This window comes from Podarcis vaucheri, assembly GCF_965113315.1.
Source record: "Podarcis vaucheri genome assembly, chromosome: 2".
NCBI lineage: Eukaryota > Metazoa > Chordata > Lepidosauria > Squamata > Lacertidae > Podarcis > Podarcis vaucheri.
The window spans coordinates 99,751,883-99,764,585 of NC_138760.1; the positions used below are offsets into that span (position 1 = coordinate 99,751,883).

A 12,703-nucleotide genomic window follows, 5' to 3' on the forward strand; every position below is an offset into this window, starting at 1 on the left:
AAAGTTCTATGCCCCTCCCCTCCCCCCACTTCATTCCGAGGAGTTTATAACCTGAGAGTGAGAAAGAATAGTGACCCTGTCCTTTTCCCCCACCTGGGACCCAAATTTATGTGCTTACTATGGAACTGTTAAAACAATATAACAGTGCTTTTGATGTATGGTGTGGATGTGGCTCAAATTATGTTTCGGATTCAGCATCCATTTGGATTCAGCATCTGCTTGCTGGGCATTTTTATCTTGTGAATACAGTGGTACCTCAGGTTAAGTACATAATTCGTACCGGAGGTCCGTTCTTAACCTGAGACTGTTCTTAACCTGAAGCACCACTTTAGCCACCAGAGCATGATTTGTGTTGTTATCCTGAAGCAAAGTTCTTAACCTGAAGCACTATTTCTGGGTTAGCGGAGTCTGTAACCTGAAGCTGATGTAACCCGAGGTACCACTGTATATGTTCTGGCAAATCATTCTGCTACTTGCCTCTTTACTTTGCTGAATATTTTAATCAACTTTATTGATATATATATATATATATTTCAGTTTGAAAAGAGACACATGGCAACTTTTGACCTCTAGAGAGAATTGGGATCTCTATGTCAAGGCCAGGCTTATCGTTTGCCAGCGTGATGAGGCAGTTATTTCAGGCAACAGAAACAAAAGGCAGGAGGAGAGGAAGGAAGGCCATTCCTTGGCCATCCGCCTTTGCTGGAGGACAAGAGTGTGCATGGCACACAGCCTGTTGTGCCACCTAAATGGGCCTTCTGCCCTCAGGTGCACAGCCAAGGTCTCCCCACCTTGCTTAGTTAACCATTCAAGGTGTTCTTGCTAGAGAGGAAATCTGAGTTCTTTTAATACAACTGCCTGTCCAGTCTGTTTCTGTGTGTGGAATGTAGGAGGATCTTGTCCTCAGGCAGAAAAATGCCTTGTGTTGCCCCTGACCTCAGTACAGTGGTACCTCAGGTTACATACACTTCAGGTTACAGACTCCGCTAATCCAGAAATAGTGCTTCAGGTTAAGAACTTTGCTTCAGGATGAGAACAGAAATCATGCTCCGGCAGTGCGGCGGCAGCAGGAGGCCCCATTAGTTAAAGTGGTGCTTCAGGTAAGAACAGTTTCAGGTTAAGAACGGACCTCCGGAATAAATTAAGTACTTAACCTGAGGTACCACTGTATTATAATGTTTCTTCAGGTATATTGCAAAAGACAATTTGAATGAATGTCTTCTTCCATTATTTTTTCATACCTAGGTGCAATTTGTTCCATGAGTTAACGTGCTGAGAGATAGAGGAGAAAAGCAGATATCTGATAATATACTTTTTAAAAAAGAAATGAGGGTGCAGAGAAGAATTAAGCGCTCAGCATAAAAAAAATTGCTGCTGTCAGTGCTTTAGTAATGTGGTTACAAATAATTCAGTGTATAATCTGCATCTTTAGTCATGTGAAACCTCTTCCTGGAAGCTGGGCTGTGCATCCATCTGGTCTCCTGCTGATTTGAATGAAGCTCTGCTTAGATATACGGAACATGGGCCAACAGGAAGCCTCTTACGAGACTGGGAACCCATTGAATCATCTAAATTATACCACCATTACATCTGCGCTGTTGTCTTGTCACCTACATAATATATACAGGGCATTCTCTAGTCTTTAACAGAGCCCATTGAAAAGTGTCTTTATGTTGATCAATGCATATTCCATTTTCCAAGGCAATATGCTAAGTATCTTTGTGGAGAATGGTGCGTAAGACATCTTGTGGTGACAGAAGATGTGCAAAAATCATCAGAGGTATCAAAGAGACTGGGGTTTCCCCCTCTATCCTGACTGCCTTGAATGGTTAACTGAGCAAAGTGAAAGGAACTAAATTAGGGGCCTATATCGCAATGCATTTGCTTGGCTATTGTACAGAGGCAATTACTGCAATTGCAGGCAGAAATAATCAGGCATCTGTGCATGCCAGTAGACGTGCATAAAAGCATGCAGAAATATGGGGTGAGAGGAGAGGAATGTGCTTTTACACAGTTTCTCCTTAGCTTCATGAATATTGAGCCCTAAATCCAAGTTGTCCAATGACAGCCTTAGAAGCATGCATCATTAAGCCAGAAATTCCTTTAATGGGGGTTTGCTTCAAATGCAAGGAGACATGTGTAAAAGCACAATGTAATTGTCTTAAGTAACTCCCTCCCCACCCCTTCTCTCCATTGCCAGGGATTTCAGTTCATTCTAATTCTTTAGGAATAAACGTAACTTTTAAAAATGCCACTCTTAGAGCTCTCATAAATGAAACATAAGGGGTTTTTTGTGTGTGAAGTAGAATTCACTCTCCCAACAAAGCAATTGTGTTGCATCAGAGTAATGTCACTCTTCTTTGTGAGCACCAGAGATAGCCTAGGAATGCAGAAAGCTGGACCATTTTTCCATCTAGTTTAGTGTTTTCTGAACTGACTGGAAAGTAGCTATCCAAGGTTTCATACAGAAATCATCCCTTTTCAGCCCTACCTGGAGGAGGAATTTTGAGTCATATTGTTGGAGGACACGTTGTGGGCTATTTAGCCCAGTCTCCTGCCTGATGCAGGAAATTCAGAGCTAAGCCATGCCCCCAGACAGCTGCCCAGTGTCTCCTTGAAGACCTCTGGTGAAAGTGAACCCTCCTGTAACTTCTTCTGGTCCTGTCCCCTTGGGCAACAGAAAACAAGGCTTTGAATCTTCACTGTGACAGGCCTTCATGGATTGGAAGAGGTCTATCGCTTCCAACACTCAATCTTCTTTTCTTCTGGCTGAACTTAGTCAGTTTCTTCAACCTTCTCTCACAGATACTGCTTCATTGCGCTCCTTTAAACCCACTCAAATTTGACTACACCTTTCTTAAAGGGCAACACCCAGAACTGAGCATGTTACTCCATAAAACAGAATAAAGTGTAGCACTTTTTCTGACTTGGAAACTGGTTCCATTAATGCTGCATTAACCTTTTTTGCAACCACGTCACATTGCTGACTCACGTTCAACCTGTGATCAGCTACACTCCTTTTTATGTATGCTACTGCCAAGCCAGATACCCTCCTCCATACTATATATGTGCATTTGGTATTTTTGTAATTGTTGGGGGAGGGGAATCCAGTTTCAAATAAAATCTACAATAATAAAAACGTAATGTCTTACTGCCGGTAATCCTGCACAAACCAATACAAATACCTTATAGCCAGTGGCGTAGCGTGGGTTGTCAGCACCCGGGGCAAGGCAAGTAATTTGCGCCCCCTAACCCGTGGGGGCAGAGAGCTGCGAGCGCCCCCTCCAGATGTTGCGCCCGGTGCGGCCGCCCCCCCCTGCACCCCCCACGCTATGCCACTGCTTATAGCAGGCCTGAATAATTTGTGACTTCCCAGCCCCCGGGCTTGCATTATGCCTGCCAGGTAGTTTTTAATATGCAGCTGGCAGACTGCATTTGGATTTTGGGGTCACATGTTGTGCAGGCTTAGACTAGAACCTTGGCATGATCTGAGCCATTTAGGGTGGAATTCACTCTTTTATGGAAAGACTAGCCTCTAGAGTGTCCACTTACACAGTGCCAAAAAGGAAGAGAGGAAACACATCACCAGAGAAGAAAAAGAGTGTGTTTATTTGCATGTGCTAATTCATATGTATTGCTAGAAAATTATAAATCATTGTTATAATTTAAAAGTAAATACAGAACATGCCACCAAAGTGGGGAAGACTGTCAGAACCACTGTGACCAGTGGTTATTCTTCTGTCTGGATACTAACTCTTCATGTGCAATATCAAGGCCCTTGATTTCCTTTTCATAGTTCTTTATCTTTATCTTGGACCTGACAGCCCTTCAAACAGAGAATAGTAGGTGACACACACACACACACACACACACACACACACACAAACACACACACACACACAGCCATTAAGGTTCTGAGATCAAAATAAATCATATGAGCTTGGGGTGGGTGGCAAGCAAGTGGAAATTCACCCCTCCAACAGTGTTAAAATTCTCTTTCTATACTTCACAGCCGGAGATATACTGTCACTAAATATGGATGTTGTACTTCAGACTGCTGTTTTCACGGGCCATTTAGCTTAACCAGGTAAACTAGCATTTCCTTCTCTTAAAGCTTCTGTCTTAAAAGTGAATGATCCCATGTGTTTGAAGCCTGATAGTACCTTGCTTTTATCTATTCTCCACTCCATCTCAAGGCATAAAAACAGCTTTTATGCCTCTCACACAAATCAGCCTATTTATGACTTTTAAAAAATATAATCATTAAAGTCATCCTTCATAAAGAAGACAACCCATTCACTGAATCATTTCAATTTACCTTTATTTTATTTTTAGTTCAGCTCCTGCCCATACTGTATTCTTGGGGAGCCTGAAACAACCAGAATTGCATGAAATATACCCAAGAGTGCATAAACTGCTTCTTGAATGAACCTGCGTGATCATTCCTTCGTTCCTTTTATGTAGCTGTCAAGGAAAGGTTGGACAGAAAGGAATTCCATGTACTTCCCTCCCCTCCTGAGATTCTCATTCTTTTGTTTCTCCTCCAGGGTAGATAAGGAATAAAGTACTATGCAGCCTGTAGTCGCTTACTTGCTCAATATTGTTGTTCATGAGCCAGAAATGGTTGGGCAGCATTGATCTAGTGTTTAAGGTCATATTTTGCCATTTTTCAAATGAAGGTCCTCCAGCGGAAAGTAATAGAATTTCTACCTAAAAATCAATGTTAGGATGTGGTATAGATAGAGAGATGTGGATTGGCTCACTTAAACAGTTATCCCATCGGAATATAGCAACGAGCTGTGCTGGTTTCAAATATAGTGTCATTATGGTTTTGCCGAGCCACAAAGTTATCTTCTTTCTAAACAAAGCTTCAGTCCAAATTGCCGTGGAAACCGACGAGTTGCCTTAAATCCCATCTTTGTCTTCAATCGGCATTGCTACACAATTTCACCCCATTTTCTTTTGGAAATTTAGATCTTTAGCATCCCTTTTGGGGAAGACAATACAGAAGATGAGTCATTCAAGAAATCAATCTCAGTCCTTGGGACTAGCCGGCTAAGGTCCCATGTCGTATGAATCCCAAGCTGTGCCAAGCTGCCCTGTTATAATTTGGGCAATCACTGAACTGCATGCTCCATGCTATGTTCCATTTACTCATAATGAAACACCATGTAACTCAACATGACCTAGCAGGACCTCACACTTCAAGACAGCATGAATGAACCATTTCAAAAGCACAGAGTGGATGAATCCCTCCGGTGGGATTTCTCCCACTGCTACTTGTCTTTCTGCAGACGTCTGACTCAGAAAGGACAAATATGCAATTATGACTTATTATAAAGCACTGGAAACATTTGAATGGCTCCAGATTGTCACAGTTTTCCAGCAAACAGCCATCAGTCTTTATCCTTCAAATATATTCTGTTACAAAGAGTGGCACAGAATTCCTCTGGGTAACGTTTTCTTGCCGGGGCGGCTTTTGTACTGACAAAAAAAGTGCTCCTTTAACAAAAACAGAATTTCCTCACTAGCGGTAGAAATGCACCCAAAATTTGTAGAATTACATCAGGTTGCTAAGCAACCAATAGTTTGCCTGTGTCACTCGTTGGTGATCAATTCAAGTCATTCATCAAGGTCTAAAGCACCTTGTAAAGGAATCCCAATACATTTTGTTCCTTGGGAAACCTCCGTAACTTCTTGTAACGCAAGAACACATTGACTCTGAGAAGATAAACTTTGTAGATGCTCTTTTGATGAATGTGATATGTTAATTCATTATTCTTTAAAACACTGCTAATGGGAAAAGCAATAATTAACCACATCAATGTAACACATATGAGATAAACTGGAGTAATTAGTACTGTTTTGCAATAGTTCCTGTCCTCTCCCAGTGGGGAAATTAAAAATAAAGAAAAGCTGGGGAATAGAGAAGCTTTCTTATCATGCCCACTATTCACAACATCCTTGAGACTACCTTAAAGCTACTTTTTGCTGGCTTGCCCCCTCCCACCCAATGACAGGTGATTCATTAAGCATTTCAGTGGCAAACAAAATGGCTGCAGTTCAGACTCCACTAAATAAACATAAAATGCTTGCAAATAATCTCTTATTTATAGGAATACTTATCTTGCGGCTTTCTGGAATAAATAGCAGGGCTATTATGTTTTCACTCATTATGTTTAATTATCAACGTAGCACATGCTAAATGCCTGTAATAATTGCACTCCTCTGAGTGACAGCTCACTCTATGTTGAATAGAAAACTATAATCCAAAGAACCACAATTGAACGTATGTACAGTATCCTAATTTTCTTGTTGCAAGCCCTCATAAAGAATACAACTATTCATTTCTTGGCAGCACAGTAGTACAGTAGAGAATTACTGTCACTGATGACGTAGGTAGTATGCTCTTCCATTTATGAATAAACTTTTACATACCCAAAATACAATGCAAATGCATTGACTGTTATTAATGTTTCAATGAAACATTTTCATTTCATACTGAAAGAACTAGTCCATTGTGTTTGGAGCAACAATTAGTGTCCTTACTCAAACTGCTGCAACCAGAACTGAGGTGGGCATACTCCACAGGCAAGCCCCTGCCTCATGAGACCATCCAAGCAGCTGTGCTAGAGTAGACCAAAGATCCATCTAGCCTTGAATCCTTTTCTCACAGGTGCCAATCAGATGCCTGTAATAGGAAGCCCGCAAGCAGAACCTGAGCACAACATTCTCCCCAGTTGAGATTCCCAGCAACTAGCCACACGATCCAATTCAATTCATGCTCTTAGCTCCTCTCTCTTTCATTCCCTAAAATACAAAAAGACCTTCATTTTCAGGAAGGGGGCACCAGCAGCTCAGACACAAGGAGTTCTGCAACATGCAGATTCCTGCCTATGCCAAACCTCTTACATCTGTAGTCAATAAAGTTGTGGCCCGATTTAACCCAAATGATAGTCTCAGGGCCGGTATAGTTGCCATGCCTCTTATTCTTGGTGTTGGTATTGGGAAGTTCAAGGGGCAGAAGGGATGCTTTGTCACATAAAACTCACATGCTCCAGGAATCCCTTGCTGATCTATACATAGTTTAGACATTTGGCTTGCCTTTTGAACCAGAAAAAAGTCTCAGGAAATGACACATAAATGTATAAGTCAGCCACAACTTGTGATCTGGAAAAATCAATATTTTGTACCAGATAAATATGAGCTTCTTATGATAGCAGCAGCAGATGACAGATGGCCATTAACCACATGGTTCTTCAAGCGGTACTATCTAGAACAGTGCTTTTCTCTAAAAGATAACTATCCTGAAAATGCTAGCCTCATCAGCCCCCAAAGCGTTGTAAAAATATGCATGCCTCAGTCCAGTAGTCTTGGGCATTTTACTTCAACATCAGGGTTACCTTAAGAATGAAATCAAATAGGGATGTGGTGGGAAGAGATGCTGGTCCAATAGTCAAATGGTCCCCTCAAGCACTCTTATCAAATGCTTGAAGAAAGGAACCCTTGAAGAAGGACTTGATCAGTGACATGTCTCCCTTCCCCATCCCCACAATGGAGAAGAATGATGGGGTATCAGGCAGCATGGGGTTCCAGCAACGACTGGAAAAGTCTTCTTGGTGTCTCCTGGTTCTAGAAATGAAGTTCAGAATGACATTTCCAGCTAATGAGAGGCTAGTCTGTCATTTCCTGCAGGAGTTCAAGGGCTTGTATGTCTGGAGGAAGAAAAGCATTGGGGGAAATAATTTCTATCAAGAGGGAAGCTGAAACTAAGCTCCTTCTTCTGTCACTGGCAGAGCCTCCCCACTGGCATACACGTCTTGCTACACTGTTTCCATCTGGAAGGTTTGCTGCCCTTTGAGGAAGGGAAAGATTTGCAAAGAGAACTGAGGCAGACACTCACTCAAGTTGCCATCATGTAAGGTTTGGGATTGAGAGAGGTTAGCAGGCAGGCAGGATCTCACACGTAGAGGAAGCATTCATGCCTTGTCTTGCTCCTGATGTCGTTTCTGAATTTTGAAATATGGTTTGGGGGCTGGAGGAATGATATAGTCTCTAGTTTTTGTTTGGAAAACAGCTTGTATTAGCTGAGCCCAATTTGAAATCAAGCTGAGCCAGAGTCTACACTTTTATTCACCACGACCACCACCCTGCAAATGGATTTCTGATGGATTAGGTCAGAAGTGGAGAACTTCCAGCCTGGTAGCTGAAAGTGGTCCTCCCTGGCTGCTGGCTTCCTCCTCCTTAGTTTCAATTTTGCCCATGCAGAACTCAGGGATGAATCTAGAAGAAGTTGGCTCCAGCTGTCATTGGCTCAGGCTTCACCTACTGTTGGCCTTCCTGCTTTCTATCCTCCTAGTCCCAAAAGGCGAGAGCCACCAGTGGCCATGGCCAATAATGAGGGATAATGGGAGTTGTAGTCCAACAATATCAGAAGGGAACCAAGCTATATGTTAGATGATCCAGACTAAAGTTACTTCCACTTAGGTGCAACTGAAATGAGCAGAACTTGATTTTATTAATGGCTTACTTTTCGCACTGATTTCAAGCAGGTGTGTGACAAAATTAGGGCCAAACTGACACATTGACTCTAAACATTAGCAACCGCACCAAGTTTTGAAATTTTAATAGCAGGTGCAGAAGAAAGCAGTTTTCATGGGGACCGCAGTGTGTAGGATGCTGTCAATGAACCATTGTGTCAACAAACTGCTAATAGCCTTGGGCAAAAGGGGGTTCTCATTGGCACCAATGGCAGGGTTTGTTTGTTTCTTCTAACCCTTATCCTGCATGAGGATCATGGCTGGGGGAGGAAAGGTTTAAAGTTATCCTCCTCCTCCTGCACTACAGTCTGATAGGCAGTGCACTCCTCCCTTTCGCTGCTATTAAATAAAAAACAAATTGAGACTGGATTCAATCCAGTGGTCTGAGACACACACTCAGGGGCAGCCAATTCTTTTGAGTTATTTAATGGATTTCCACCCTGCTTTTCTATTATAAAAAAGAAACTCTGCTTTCAAATCCGAGGCAATACACCCAAACATCTCAACCCTGTGTTAGGTTGCTGCCACGTTCCTAAAAAGCGTTTGAGGAGGGGGAAGAAGGGTATGAAATTTTCACCCTGCCTTCTTCCTTCTAAGATCCATTGCGCAGTTCTGCTTCCCTTTAGGAGCCTTCAAGGCTGGAAGGAACTTCTACCAGAAAGGAAAGCATGTGGGAGGAAGTGGCTTTTGGGAGGGAAGGCGGGACTAGTGTAGGGAGGGTTTATCCTGCTGCAGCTCAGTCCAATGTACAGGAAGTTGGCCATGCCAACATTCTAACTCATAGGCCATACCACCGTAACATCTCAGGTGCTCTTCAGTTACAGAGGACACGGGTGGCGCTGTGGGTTAAACCACAGAGCCTAGGACTCAGAAGGTCGGCGGTTTGAATCCCCGCGACCAGATGAGCTCCCATTGCTTGGTCGCTGCTCCTGCCAACCTAGCAGTTCGAAAGCACACCAAAAAAGTGCAAGTAGATAAATAGGTACCGCTCCGGCAGGAAGGTAAACGGCGTTTCCGTGCACTGCTCTGGTTTGCCAGAAGCGGCTTAGTCATGCTGGCCACATGATCCGGAAGCTGTACGGCGGCTCCCTTGGCCAATAAAGTGAGATGAGCGCCGCAACCCCAGAGTCAGCCACAACTGGACCTAGTGGTCAGGGGTCCCTTTACCTTTACCTTTAAGCACATCTGGCCTATTTGAATGAAAGACTATCTTCATAAATAAGAGCTGTGCTCCTACTGGAAAACCAAACCAAGCCCTGCAAGATTGACTGCATCCAAAACATCCAGCATGACATAGAATCATAGAGTTGGAAGGGACCACGAGGGTCATCTAGTCTAACCCCCTGCAGCGCAGGGATCTCTTGCCCAATGTGGGGCTCAGACCCACACCCCTGAGATTTAAGTGTTTCATATAGCACAAACAACTAAAGGTACCTAATCCTCACATTCAGCAGCATACATCTTTGATTCGCACTTGTCGATGTCGAGAAACACAAAACGACCCCCTTCACCCCCAGAGACTCAGGAAACGGTCTCTCTGATGTTTCCAGCGCACCGCGTCCACATGCAAACTTTCTCCAGGCGACACGGACACACGGGAGGGGAGAGTCCCGCCCACTTTCCCGGGACTGCACAATTGATCGATCTCTTGAGAGGCGATGGTGGACTTTAAACGTGAAATCCCCACGCCCCATACTTTGGCAATACGAGTTGGATCCACAACCTGAGAGCATCTCTTTCCTCTGTCTTGGATAGAAAGGGGGTGGTACTTTACGCGCACCTGCGCGCAGGAAAAGCTCCACACTCAACACGGCTCCATTCCGAGGAAATTCCCTCGCTCAACCCCGCCACCAACCCATGCCTTGGGAGAGCCAAGCCAAGCACCTGTTAAACTGCCCATGGCATCGGGCAGGGGAAGCAAACTGAGGTGGGGAAGGAGGGGGGCGCGGTTTTAAATGCAGCCCTCCAGGTGAGCCATAGGTAAGCCTTGCCTTTGCTCCGGCCACACCCACCCACCTCATCTCTGCATATTTCAAGGTGTGGGGAAGAAACGCCGCCCCATTCCCATATTTTGGAGACCCTGTCCCGGGCTTCCTCCTGTCACTCTCCTGCCCGTCCTGGACAGCCCCGGAGTCGCCTGCTGGCTCCGTCCAGGAAGCCAATGGCCATCGATTTCCCATCAAGGTGAGAGGGAGCGAGCAGCCCTCCCCCCTCTTCTCTCACACTCTTTGCTCCTTCAACACCACCACCACCCTCACCCGTCCTTTTCTCTCTTACCTTGCAGCCTGGGCAGCCCCTGGGGTGGGGTGGGGGCGTGTGGACCTCTCCGGGAAGAGGCAGCAGGAGTTTGCCAGGGAGTCCGGCTCCGTTTTTGCTCGGGAGGCGAGCGCAGCACCAGGAAGCCCCGTCCTGGCTCGCCAAATTAATCACTTTGCCTGCTCCGCCAAAAGGGGAAAGGAGGAGGGAGGGAGGGAGGAGGAGAGAGAGGGAGAGAGAGAGAGAGAAGAAGGGAAGAAAATATCAAGCGTGCAGAAAGGAAGAAGGGTCCCTCCGTGACTGGCATCAATATCTCCTTCGGCAGAGCTTCAAGGGAGCCATGGCAACGAGCCCCTAAACCTCCCAAATCTCTCCCAGCTACACACACACACACACACACACACACACACACACACACACGCTGCTGCTGCTGCTGCTGCTGCTGCTCAAGGGAGGAAAAAGACAGCCAGAGCCAACCCCCCTCCCCACTTTACACCGCTGCAAAGCTGGGAGAGAGAGCTGGTAGTATTCCCTAGGAAAGAGTGAGAGAGGGAGGGGGAGAGAGGTGGGTGGGTGGTGCGTGTCTTGGGGCATCGAGGGACCTGCTCACCCTGTGGCGACCTGGAATGATGAAAGGAACGTTTCCCGGTACCTGGGAATCATGTGTTTTAGGGAAGGAGCCCCTGTTTAACCCATCAAAGTGAATTATCCCCATCCCCTTAACATTCCCAGGAGCACCACACAGAGAGACATACACACGCCTTCCAGAGTGAAATGTCTTCCCCCGATTTACAGAGGAACAGAGGGCTGGGGAAGGGTTTGCCTGATCCCCCTCCCATTGCAGCAGATGTGAAACCCCTTCCCTGAACATAAACGGTCAGTGATGGTCACTGTCTTCTGGGGCGGGGGTGGGGGGTGGACTGTGGTGAGAGTACTCTGATATACAGTATAACCATCCCAATTATTTATATATTGGATTTGTTTTAAAAAAAAGAAAAATGCGTGTGTGTGTGTAAAACATGCAAATATGTCGAGTAAAATACACATGCACACAAATACAGCCAGGTGTGGAACTTCTCCCATTGAGCCATAAAAATTAAATGAGCTTTCCCTGAAGACACAAAACAAGGAGAGATGATCCCAGCTTCCCAGGTTTCCCTTCTGCCTCGAAACATAGAATGAAATGATCATTCCCTTAACTCAAAAGGAGTCAGACGCAAGGAGGAGACACCCCCAGCTAGATTAAGGGGGCAGAAGTGTGTGTGTCTAAAACGCCGGGTTATCGTTATTCGAATATCCCCTAATGGGTGGTAAAGTTTGAGATCACCCTCTACCTCACGAGAACACACACACACACAGAGAGAGAGAGAGAGAGAGAGAGAGAGCGCTATCCTTGCCAGGCTGAACCACCCTGCGTTACCAAGAGCAACAAGAAGCTCCTCCGGGAGCGCGCCGTACCTTGGAAAGGCAGCCGAGTTGTTCTTCTTCTTCAGAGCAGCTGCTTGCAACAGGGGAGAAAACGAGGAGGGGGGGGCGAAGCAGGAGGGAAGTGGGCACCACCAGGCATCAGATGGCTGGAGAAAGGTCTCCCTTGGCACTGGTGCCCTGCTCTCTAATCGTTTCACACACACCCCTACAAGCGCACGCATGCACAACTCCCCCCCCGCACTCCTCCCCCCCCTTCCTCAGGCTGCATGAGATAGGAGGGATCGCATGCCAGCCGCCGCCTCCCTCTGCCCAAAGGTAAAGAGGTCCAGTCCTGGCATGTTGCTAGTGCCTCACACTTCCCCTCCCTGAACTCCTCAGGTATCTGCCACACCCTTCCAGCGAAAATGCGCTTAGACAGCGAGAACAGCCAAAAAGTGCGGCTTGGAAAGTTCCCCACACTGTGGGGTGGAGGGGAGGAA

At 45.6% G+C, this 12,703-nt stretch overlaps 1 protein-coding gene across 6 annotated transcripts in view; it reads right to left on the reverse strand.

Moving 5' to 3' along the window:
- The window catches only part of CHL1 (cell adhesion molecule L1 like), a 209,034-nt gene extending 196,580 nt beyond the window's left edge, over window positions 1-12,454 (reverse strand). For 3 of the 6 annotated variants that reach the window (XM_082209263.1, XM_082209260.1, XM_082209262.1), the window contains exons 1-2: window positions 12,255-12,454; window positions 10,818-10,975 (exon numbers count right to left, since the gene is read on the reverse strand). The gene's annotated coding sequence lies outside the window, so the exon portion shown is untranslated. Of the gene's footprint in view, window positions 1-10,817; window positions 11,306-12,254 lie in introns of those variants that run through there. The other 3 variants (XM_082209265.1, XM_082209264.1, XM_082209261.1) reach the window with 3 other exon arrangements.
- Window positions 12,455-12,703: the final 249 nt, after the last annotated feature.